At 56.4% G+C, this 11,639-nt stretch overlaps 1 protein-coding gene across 4 annotated transcripts in view; it reads left to right on the top strand.

Moving 5' to 3' along the window:
* The first annotated feature begins 39 nt into the window (after positions 1-39).
* The window catches only part of SIK3 (SIK family kinase 3), a 55,446-nt gene continuing 43,846 nt past the window's right edge, over positions 40-11,639 (top strand). For 2 of the 4 annotated variants that reach the window (XM_057428272.1, XM_057428277.1), the window contains exon 1: positions 40-204. The gene's annotated coding sequence lies outside the window, so the exon portion shown is untranslated. The remainder of the gene's footprint in view (positions 205-11,639) is intronic. The other 2 variants (XM_057428278.1, XM_057428270.1) reach the window with 1 other exon arrangement.

Here is an 11,639-nt window from a genome sequence, read left to right as displayed (position 1 = left end):
AAGATGGCGGCGGCGGCGGCTGCAGCGGCGGCGGCGGCGAGCGGCGCGGGGGGGCCCCCTCCGGCCCCGCGGCTGTCCCCGGCCCCGCCGCCCCCGCGGCCCCCCGGGCCCGCCCGCATCGGCTACTACGAGGTGGAGCGCACCATCGGCAAGGGCAACTTCGCCGTGGTGAAGCTGGCCACGCACCTGGTGACCCGCGCCAAGGTGAGCGGCCTGCGGACCGGGCCCCGCCGCGCTGCCGGCACCGCACCGCACCGGCCCGCTCGGGGCCGGGCCGCCGGACCGCGGGCAGCGCTGACAGCGGGCCCCGCCGCCGCTGCGGCCTGTGCCGGCCGCGGTCCCGCTGCGGGCGGAGGGAGCGCGGCCTGCGCCGGGTCCCGGTACGGGCGGTGGGACCCGCGCCGTGGTTCGGTTGTGCCTCCCTTGGAGGGGGTCTGCTCGGCTGCGGGCTCCTCCGGCAGCGGTGGAGGTGGGAATGGGGCTGGGAGCGGGCAGGACCTGGGGAGCCCTATTGCCGTGCACGTTGGAGCCGTGGCTGTGCCCGGGTAGCCGGTGCAGCGGCTTGAGGGGCTGTTACAGATCAGTTACACTGGGCAGCTCTGGCCACAGTTGGGTTGTATTCGCCTGCCTGACCCCTGGTTCTGTGCCTTCAGGTGGCCACTGCTTCCCCCGTGGTAACGCTGAGCTTGACTGATGGAGACGAAGGTGAAGAGGTCAGGGAGAGCGATCCCTTTGAGCCGGGATTGCTCGTCCGGCTGCGGGTTGTGATCCTGTTCCCCTCCACCTTCGCAGAGTCAAGGTTGCCTTTGAGCGGTGCTTTGCAGAACACCGGAGCAGGGGCTCGTTTACGTATGGGAACAGTTGGGCTCCCTGTCAGTGGCAAAACGCACCCACCCCTTGTCTGGAAAGCGTGGTCTGGGGCTTCGGGGATGCTCCAGAGGAGCCTGAGCGAGGCGAGCCTGTGCTGGGCTCTGGGCAGCAGCTCAGCTCAGCTCCGTTCCCGAGGGGGGGTGGAGGCTCCGGAGCCCCTGCCCCTGAGCCTGGCGGAGCGCGAGCGTTACTGCAGCGGGGGGGCTGCGTGCGCGCACGTTCCCCTGCGCTGCTGCGGGAGGAGGTCCCCGGGAATACCTGTGCCGGAGCAGCTGCCCCGGCTCCGGAGCCTGCGCTGCGGCTGAAACTTGACCTGGAAGCGTTCGGAGCTCCGAGGTCGGGTTTCCTCTCAAATCCCAGCCCGTGAGGAGGAGCGTGAGCGCAGGGATTGGGTTTGCCTGGCAGCCCCGAGTGCGGGTCTTGCAGTGCTTTTCCTTCTGATGCGGCTGTCACTGTGGGCTCTGCGAGAGGAGTGGGGAAGGGGAGAGGTGCTGCGTGCTCTGGTGCTGCTGTTGGTGAGGTTAGAGATGGGTATCGGTGCGAGGCTCTTTGGAATGGCAGCAGGAGTACCCGGTAATGCTGCCACGAGCTTGTTTTCATCACGGTGATACCCGTAAGGGTTTGACCTGATAGAAACGACTGAGAAGGCAGCAAAGCCTTGGCAGAACGCTCTGTTCAGTGATGTAGAAGAGTTCTCTGGTCACTGAAGGGGAGCGTGTCCCAGCGCTGAGCCTGCTGGCAGCCCCTGCCCACAGGTGAGCTCTGCTGCTCGGATCTGCTTGGGCAGCACTCGGATGTAGCCACAAATCCCTGCACAGCCCTGACCCCGGGTCACACCTCTTGGAGAGGAGCTGGTTTGTATTCCCTTTGCCTTAGAAAAGTGAAGCAGGGACTGGTTTGGTGGCTGCTCCCTTATGGAAGGCCTGGGGTTTCCAGGTGTCCTCCTCCCATAGAGGAGGACTGCGTGTGCTGTGTGTGCCTGGCACATCGTGCTGACACAGGATGTTGCAGTGTGCATGTAACTGGATGTGGGTCAGCAGTGTTGGGATGCTAAGGAAAGGGAATGTTAATGATCCTAAAGGGCAGGAGGCCTGTATTCATCATTGTCTGTGCTGGAACTGCTGGAACAGGGGAGGGAGCAGTCAACAATTTACGTATTAACCGAGCTGGCAATTTACATTCAGTGCCTGGCAATGCAGAGTCGGAGCCTTGTGCTCCGAGAGCTGCTCTAGTGTGAGGCAGGAGCTGGGGCTGCTTCTCCAGCTGGGGGTGATGAATGGATTGCGCACCTGCGGGACATCTCCTGCAGCTCTCCTGTCTGTCCCTGCCTCTGCAGCTTCCACAAGAAACCCTTCCTTGTGGCTGTTTGAAAAACCTCCTGAGTGACCCCAATGAGCTGTTTTCCACATGAATTCCATGTATAAGTCACTCAAGTGGCTTCTTGGAATCCCAGCTCTGTTCAGGTGCTGGAGCTGGTTTTAATGCCACATTTATCATAAGGGCTGGTCAGTGGATGTTGACGGAGAGGACTGTCTGCGGTCCTTGTATTCTTTGGATGATGTGTCTCAGACTTAACTGCTGGGGATGAGGAGGGAGGAGAGGGGCAAAGCAAGGAGCAGGTTTGACCGCTTGTATGTAACCACATCTGTGTAAGGGGCTACCTGGAGCTGTCTTACTGGGTAGGAACCCAAACCTGTGATGGTGTAGCCCTTGGCAGCACACAGCCCCTCTTGCACCATCACATCCACCAGAGGAAGGTGAGGATGAAGCTGATTGTTTCTAGGTTTTTAAGGAACTGAAGCCTTTTCTGGAGAACAGGAGGAATCTCTGCTGTTGCTGCAAGAGGCTGTTCCCTTCCATGCCAGAGCTGGCCTAGGTTCTGTGGCTTCTCTTTGGGTGAGCTGGAGTCAGTCACAACAGTCTGCACTGGGATCGTTGGAGGTGGGCTCTGTGGCACTAAAACCAGGTACAGATCCTGGCAGCCTCATGGATAGTCAGGCTTTGCTGCTCCGGGAGGAATGGGGCTCAGATTGGCACATGGTGGTGGCTGCCCTGCCCTGCTCTGCCCATCTCTGCCAGGCAGCAGCACGGCTCCGGGGCGAGCACAGCAAACACCCCAGGTCGCTGTGTGCTGCTCTCACAGGCTCTCGTGAGGACCTGGTCAGTGCTGGGCTAGTAAGGAGCCATGGGAGGGCCACATGGCCCCTGTCTTAATCCTTCTGCTGTTCTTCTCCAGTGTGTGCTGGTGCCTCACCTGTCCTGCTTCTGTTTCCCTTGGCTGGTGTCTCTTGGCAGGTGTCCTGCAAGGCTTTGGGGGTGCTGTGGAGGCCTATGAGGGCTTCCAGAGCCCGTGTTCTCCTTTGCCTTTGGAGGAGGGCTCTCCCTAGAAGGCAGTCAGGAAATAGCAGTATGTTGCTGGGAGACTGGGCTCCTTGCGCATTGGAGGCTCTGGGAGCAGCAGCAGCAGCTGAACTCCTTTGTCCCCGTGTCCTCTGGCTGGGTCATGTATCACTTGTGCCATTGCTATGGCAATGTGCTGCCAGCAGCTTGCCCCTTCGCACTCCCTCAGGACCACTGCGTAACACCAAAGGAAGGCTTTAGGAAGTTGCCAGCAGAGCAGGAGGTGCAGTTTGTAGTGGAAGTGCTCCCCAGCTGAAGGGATCCTTGTGGGAGTTGTCACTTCCCCTTGTAAGTGTGTTGGGTGCTGTTGTGTCAGTCCCATTGCCTGTGTGGCACAAGCAAGATGCTGCCTTCAGGTGAAGGAGCGCAAGGAAGAGTTAAATTGGCTCAAGTGTCTCCCTTTGGAGCTTAAGCAGAGCAATTTGGAGCTTCTCTAGTTAAGCCATTGCAGTGTTTATTTACAGATGGGGCCTTTCTGCTGATCCCGGTCCAGGGGTTTAATGTGCTGCATTAACACTTAAATGAAGAAACCGCTGGCGGGTGATTCATTACTGCTCATTATGTGTCTTTTTCGAGTAACTCTGACCCCAGTGTCTCTAGTTGAGGCTAAACCTCGCCCTCTCTGCTAAATGGCCATCAAAGGGGCTCCATAAAAAGGGAATTATGTGGCTTCAGCCAAGTTTCAAAGTAGTCGAATCATCCGAACCCACACAAACAAACTCCCACAGCCGGTGGAGCTGAGAATAGAGCAGTGTCTGCTGCGTGTGGGGCACGAGGGGCACTGGGCAGAGAGCTGGGGCAGCCCCAGCATCTGCCTCCGGGCTGGAGCCCATCCTGCTGCGAGCCCATCAGCACCAGCCCTTGCTGCCTGTAACCTCTGCTTGGGGGTGGATGGAGGGACGGCACAGATGCTGGTGTTGTGTCACGCAGAGGATGGCTGCTCGGGGATGGAGAGTCCCACTGGAAGGGATCTGAATGACACTGCTGAAGGGCTTCAAGGCCCTGAAAGCACCCGTGGATTTGTGCAGCAGGAGGGAGGGCGGGTTTGGGGCAGGGTTTTCCTTACCCAGACCAAGGCTCTCTCAGCCTGTGCTTATTCTTTGGACTTTCTGCTCTGTCTCTTCCTGGAGAGGCTCTACCCCTGCAGGGAATGAGTGCAGGAATACCTGTGTAATGTGGACAGAGGCATAACAGCGATGGGGCTGTGAAAGCCGTGGCCATGGGTTGCACTGTGAGGCTCAGGAGTATGCTCTCATTCAGGCTCAAGTGAATGTCAGAGGTTTTCTGCCTGCGTTGGGCTCATGGGTTAGTTCCAGCCCCATGTTTCTGGCCCCTCTCAGGGCACCCTGGCTTTCAAGCCCTGAGGCTTCTTGCTGCTGGGTGAAAGCAGCTGAATGGAGCTGATGAGGCTTCACCTAAAAACTAATTGGAGTGTTTCACAACATCTGAGGCTTTTTAATGGAAGGAGTAAGTTGACAAGTTGTATGTAATTGTGTGTGAAGTCTGATCAGATAACGGGCTGAAGTGCAGCCCTCATCCTAATGGGAAGCTGGTTCCCAGCCCTGGGATGGGAGGATGCAGCCTGCTCAGCTCTTGCGCTGCGCTCTCAGAAGTCTGGAGCTGGTGTGCAGGTTCCCTCTGTGAGGGTGGTGTGTGAGAGCTGTGCACAGGTCTGTACATACCATGTACAGATGGTACCGTGGGCAGTACCATGCAGAAAGAGGCACTGATCTCTAACCTGTCTGGCTACCTTTGCACTGAAGGAGTTAGGGTTTCTTTTGCTGATCCCCGTGGTGGTGTGAGCGTGTATCGGTGGCTGAGCAGCAGCTGAAGATGGAAAGCATCCCTCTTCCTGCTTAAGTCTTTGCTCTCCAGGTGTGCTGGTGGGAAACCCTTGGCTGTAATCTCACAAGTGGCTCTGTCAGGGTTATCAGCCAGGGCTAGTGCCACTGATGGGCTCCTGACAGCACATGTTGTTGTGGTTATTGTACAGCTGAGCTGGCACAACTGGTCCTTTGCACACCTCAACTGTCATGAAGCAAATAGAGCTGTTACCAGTAACCATTAAGGAGCATGTTCCTGGCTGCCCAAAGCCCGTCTGTGCTCGTGCATCTCCAGCGTCTGACACAGCAAGATGGTTGTCAGTGATGCAGCAACTGTTGGTTTTCAAGTTCCTGCTCATTGGAAACCAGTAGAAGTCATTCTGCTTCCCTCTCTGCAAGGATCTGAATAGCTGGCTTCTGTGGAGGTGGTTTTTCACCTGAGCTGCTTTGGGAAGTGTCCGATGGAAACCCCAAAGACTTTCTTTCTGCTGCTGCGCTCTTAGAACCCAGACATGGAGCTGGTGGCGGGTGTGCTGCAGGGGGGTGCTGGGTGCCCTGGCTTGATGCTGGGCTTCGTGGGGAAGCCTGTGCTTAGTCAGAACAAGATGTGAACAGCTTCTCATCCCAGCACACAGTAAAAAGACAAGCAAAGACTGACTAGGGGTGGTTTCCCACTCAGGCACTTCTGCACTTTGAGTCATTCGCTGGGCAGCGTGGCCTCGAGCTCCAGTTCCCATTGTATGGGTGTGTGTGTTGGTCCCAGTTTGGTACCACAGACAAACCTGGGTTGTTGCTGTCACCACGGAGACAGTTGGATGTGAAGCTGGCCGCTCCTTTGTGCGAGCCTAAAGGAAATGGTGATGGTTCAGGAATTGCAGTGTGGGATTTGAGACTTGCACTGCTGTTTTCAGGACAAGGGTAGGCTGCAGCCTCTCATCGTGAGGGTCAGTAAATGGTCCAGTTCCTCTTGGTAAGTCATGGCAAACCTGCTGCTAAAACAGCAGCAGGCCTGAAGGTCACATTTGGTTTGAGCATGTCAGTGCGTCGCTGGGAGCAGCGTTGCTCTGTGCTGCAGCTCAAGGGTTACAGCCTTGGAAGCTGATGGGAGTGTGTGGCAGCAGGACTCCAGGCTTGGCTTCCAGGTTGTCCTAAGGCTGGGATTACTGGGGACAGGCATGCGGGTTTGCCTTCTAGAGAGGCATCTTTGGAGGATGATCAGATACCTTGAGCTTGCCTTGGGCTCAGTTTAAAGGCAGGTGGGGTTAGGATGCAAGGTAAACTCTCACGTGTCCTGAGAAGACAGGAATGGAGCATCCAAGTCATCCTGATGGAGATGAGGGAGAGGGATTTGATTTGGTGGAAGTTTAAGGCTGCTCTGGAAGATGCTGTTGGCAGTGACCAGCTGTTGGCTCACTCTGTTCTTCACCCGTGTGTGGCTGCTGTCACCACAGCCATGAGCAGAGCAGCAGAGGTTTGTAGTGCAGCAGGAAATCAGTGGGAAAACCAAATGTGTCAGAGCCTTCACCATGGCAACACAGCCCTGCTCGCAGCACGGGGAGACAAAAGCAGGTCAGGGCTGCATGGAGCGAGGTGGGGCCTGCTCCAGGCTCTCCCAAACCTGCCCCTTCATTCCGGGGCAGGAGCAGCTGCCTTCCCTGTAAAGGGCTGGTAAGGTGGGGACGGCCTTTGGGATTTGGCAGCAGGGACTGGAAATGGGTTCTGCTGCTCTCAGTGCTGCTGCAGCAGTGTGGCTTGCTGTTCAAAGGCTGCAGTGGATGGGAATGTTTTATCAGCTCCAGACAGCCCTTCAGATTGTTTACCTTGCCCTGAGCACTGCTTGGACACAGCAGAGAGCAGTTGTAACCCTGCCCTGTTCCACAGAGCCCTGTTGACTCGCTGAAATCTTGGGCTTGCATTTGTGCACATCCTCAGGCTGCGCTCGCACCACGTCCTGCTCTGATGGCACATCATCGGCTTGTTCTTCTGCCTTCTCATTCTGTGTTCCAGCACACCGTGCTCTTCAGTGAGGTCAGCAAGAGAAGGGCTGAGCAGCACAGCAGCAGCAGTAACACACGGAAGAGCTGCTTCTGTGTCCCTGCCAGTGTCTCGGCACCACTCGTGCCTGGGTGGGTGGTTCAGCCAGGCCCCGGCAGGTTTCAGCCCATGCTGCTGCTGCTCTGGAGTTGTTCTCCCCTCGTTGAGAGGGATATTAAAAGGTTTCTGGTTTACAGTTACAGGCCTTGCTCTGGCCGGAGGAGCATCGAAATTGATACAGCAATTACTGCTGGGCTCGTCACGGGTTGTGGCTCTCACATGCTTCGTGAGGCACAAGTGGCAGTGGCTGGAGGAGTGCCGCCAGCGGGGCGGCCGCGGGCTTGCAGCCAGGCTCTTCACAACTGCTATGAGAGCAAGAATATGCTCCAAAACTTGCTCATTCTTCTCATCTCCTCTTTGAATCTGGCCTTGAGCTGGCAGCTGAGGTGGGGTTTGTCTCTGTATAATGGGTTTTACCACTCTGCTTCACTCTGTGCTTCTAGTCTGGTGTTAGAGTTGGCTTGGCTGTGTCACTGTAGGTACCAGGCTTCCCCCAGACGTGGCTTGGAGTTGCAGTTAACAAGTACGCATCTCTTTGAGCAGTGGTGAGGAGCAGCCTGTCTGTGGTGGCACAACCAACACGCAGCAGTGACCAGGCCTGGCCATCCCAGCCCTCCCTTCATAGGGAAATGCCGCTTCCTGGTGGATTTGCATCCCGAGCCCGTAGTCAGCAGTTTGGGCTTGGTGTGGTAGGGTGCCCCGGCTTGTTCGGGTGAGTCATCATTCAAATAGTCACCGAGCAAACGTGCTTGTCCAAACAGGAGCTGAGCACAGCGCCCGGCAGGCGATTGCAGAGCAGGTTACGTGGCTGGCTGAGGTAAACAGCAAAGCGCCTCTTGCTTTGCCACAGGGAGGTCTCCGAAGCTGAAAGCCTCCTGCATGGTCTGTGTGGACAGAGCTTGCTTCCTGTGCTCTGAGCTCAGATCCTGGTGGATGGGAGGGAAAAGCCATTGCGTTTTCCTCACTGGGACCCGGAACAAAGGCTGCTCTGCAGTCTCCTCTGGTGCCTCCTTCTCATAGGTGCAAACCTCAGCTCTGCCTCTGAGTTCAGCGGTGAAGTTCAGTGCTGGGGATGCTCCAGTTGATTAGAACAGGAATATCAGCTCCCAGCTAAAGTGAGGAATAAGATTGCTTCTTATCTTTTGCTTTTTCTTCTGTTAAATGTGTTGCATGATCTCAAACAGCAGTTCCCGTCTTCCGTAGGGTGTGATGCTCTGGTTCCAGTTCTCTTTGTGCAGAAGGGTGCAGGTGGCTCTGCACGTGTTGTCAGGAGGCTGCTTTGTACCGAGCTGTGTGTTCAGCGTGGAGTTCTTGGCCTGAACCAGCTCCTGGTGTAAGGAGTGTTTGATGTGTGAGTGAGGGAGTCACCTGAAGCAGTGGCACTGTCAGCCACACGGACCTGCACAGAGCAGGTCCCCACGAGGGCAGCTCCCTCAGTCTGAGCGCTCCTCCTGCCCCCAGGAATCCCTCTCAGCCCTGCACTGCCCTCTCTGCCGTGCTCTCCCTCCTGCCCTGTTGTCTTTCCAGGGATCCCTTCCCAGAACACCCTCCTGTGCTGCAGAGCTGCTGCCGGACCACCCTGCCTTTGGTTCTCGTGCTGCTGTGGTGTTGAGCAGGCATTCACCAGCCGCCAGCCCTCTGCTGAGCAGGAGCCGCTGTTGCGGTGCCACTGTTTTGGCTTTGGGTGATGTTTTCCTTTGCAATGGGCTCCTCTGTCCTTGGGTTTCATGTGTTTATCCCTGGCTGTTGGAGGGCAGACACAGCCCAGGGCAAGTGCAGCCTGGGCATGGGGCTGCTGTGCTGGGGCTGCCCAGAGCTGCTGTAACTCAGGGTCAAGTGGGCTGCAGCCCTGTGGCTGGTCACACACTGGGGACGTGGGGGTCCCTGGGGTCAGTGGTACATGGCTGATGGACAGTGGTACAGCTCTGGGGGCAGAATTCAGCCCTGCTCATACCCAAAGGAAGAGCCATTGAGGTGCTACAGTAACAAGGGGAAGAAAGGAACCAGAATCGGTGCGTCCTTGCTGTGTGTAATGCAGCCCTGTGTGCTCAGTCTCTGATTTCAGATGCTGTGAGTGTTGCAAAGAGCTTCTTGGGGAAGGAAGGACTCTGGGATCCATTTAGCTCCTGTTGAGCTGCTGTGCACAAAGTACCTTTTCATAGCACTGCCAAGCCAGTTCTGTCCAGGGGAATGACGGCGAGGGCCTCTTTGCACGCTTGGGCATCATTCCAGAGTATTCCAGGCTCATGCACACACATGAGAATGTTTTAAAAGCAAATAAAGCCCTCAGCCTCTCCTGGTGATGGTGCTGCAGTAGTTTTACAAGTCAGGCTCTTGGTAGTTCCCTCATTCTGTCCTCTCCTGTCATGTGCCTGAAGATGCCCCTCGGATCAACGCCAAGTACAGTGGTTGGAAGGCAGCTTGACTGATGCCCTCGGCAGGCAGGTCGAGATGAGCAGGAGCAGATACAAGATACTCGGCTGCCGTTCAGGCTGATAGTGCCAGGGAAATATTTAGCACATAGGCGACACTTGTAATCTTTAAAACACTTCATAAACATTGGCTAATCCCACGGTGCAGCTCCGGGCTGGCACTGAGCTGCCTTCCCTGGAGAGAGCAAATGGCCCAAGGACTCCATGAAGCTGTGAGAGGCAGGAGAAGGAAAAGCTGTGTTGTAGGCTCTCATGGTGCGAGTGTGAATGTGGAAGACCAAGGAGGTGACTTAAGGCATCAGCGCTTGGTTTTCTAGGAGGTGGTTCGGTGCCAGCTTTTGAGTAACTCCTCAGGAGTAGGGCCTGATGTAAGAGTGAACCTGTCTGCTGGCATGGACACAAGTCAGCCTCTGCCTGACGCCGTGGTGCTGCCTTCCAGGGCCCGTGTCTGCCTTCCGTTCAGCCTCGGGTGGTTTCTGGCTGTCCAGGGCTGTGTCTGTGACCGCAGGACACGCTGGGACTCTCCGGGTGGCAGCTACAAGATGTGCTTGGCTGTGGCAGGGGGTTTGCTGGAGCTCCTGGACCAGCTGTGGAAGGTTGATGCTCTGGGGCACCGCAGAGCTCCTCAGTGGGGTTTGGTTGTCTCTATCTTCTCAGACTGCCAACCAGCGAGGCCCAGCAGCTGCAGTCCTGTGTCTTGTAGCACTACTGCTGTAAGGTGAACTTCACTCAGAGAACACTGACTTCCTCCTTCATCACCCTTTCTCTCCTCCCCTGCCTTTGGTAGTGAGCTAAAACCTGGTACTGAGTTGCTGACTGGGGTTAAACCACAACAATCCAAACCCCCCAACCTTCTGCATTTTGGGGCTGAAAGCTGATGCTCCCTTAGAGCACTGCTTCACTTCATCCTCCATTGAAAGACAAGATCCCTCGTGTGGTGTCAAACTTGCTTCTGCTGCAGAGGACTTGAATGATGAGGGTTATGTTTTCCAGGGAGGCTGTTTGGGCTCAGAGGGTGGAAGAGCAGAGGGGTTCTCTGATTGCAGGTCTCTAGAAAGCACAGTCAGTATCCTAGGAGTTTGAAACACTGCAGGTTAGAAACTTGCCTTCAAAAGGGAGAAATAGGTGACACTGGGCACGGGCTTGAGCTCAGGATGTGGTTTGCTGCAAGGAGAAACACTGGATGGTTTCTGCTCTTCAGGAGCTGGACCCCCAGCACCCTGCTCCCATGGGAAGAACGTGTTTCCAGGCAGGACAGGCTCCTGGAGCATCGTGGGGCTCATGGCTGCACCCGGGTGAGCTCCAGTACCGCAGGGGAGTGAAAGGGAGATGGGAATTGCGTTCCCTGTGATCCCCAAGCCGAGCCACCTCCTGGGGCCTCGGGGCAGCTGTAGTGCAGCTCCGAGTGCCCTGCTCAGGGAGGGGATGGTGCTGCTCATGTTGGAACTGGGGTGCTGTGTAGGAAGGAACGTAAGATTTGTATCATCAAAGGCTGGAAGCAAGAGGGAACATGATTTTGTAGCCTGGTGATGAGGGAACTCCCCTGGGAGGGGATAGGAATCAGCTCCCATCTGTGCTCCAGGGACTGTTTATGTATTTGGTGTTGAGAGCTACTGGATGAGGCACATGTAGAGCTGCCGGCTCGTAGGAGCCAGGGAGTTGGAGCACTAATGGGAGGGTGTGCTGGGATGGCTCAGTGCCTTGCACTGCCATTGTGGCTCGCTGCACTTGCCTGGCCTCCCCAGGCTGTGGTGTTCAGGACAGGGACCTTGCTTATTCACAGCTGACTGCAAGGTGCTGAGTTACCAAGCACTTACTAATTCACCCCTGCAAGTATCAACCAGCCACAGGAGAGCTACCAGTCCCTGCAAGGAAAGCGTGTGTGTAGGGACAGTGCAGTGTTAGACAGCTTTCCCCCAAAGATGAGCTGACAGAGGACCAGTTCTGTTTAGATCTTGTGATTAAGAACCTTCCTTTCGCTTCTAACTCACTCCTTGGGTATCTCAGTTGCTTAATGAGA

The sequence above is a fragment of the Pezoporus wallicus genome, unplaced genomic scaffold (genome assembly GCF_028554395.1).
Source record: "Pezoporus wallicus isolate ANWC-B61680 ecotype Strahan unplaced genomic scaffold, APGP_CSIRO_Pwel_v1 contig_7819, whole genome shotgun sequence".
Classification (NCBI taxonomy): domain Eukaryota; kingdom Metazoa; phylum Chordata; class Aves; order Psittaciformes; family Psittacidae; genus Pezoporus; species Pezoporus wallicus.
The sequence above is the reverse complement of the archived record's forward strand: the minus strand, read 5'-3'. Positions and strand labels throughout refer to the sequence as shown.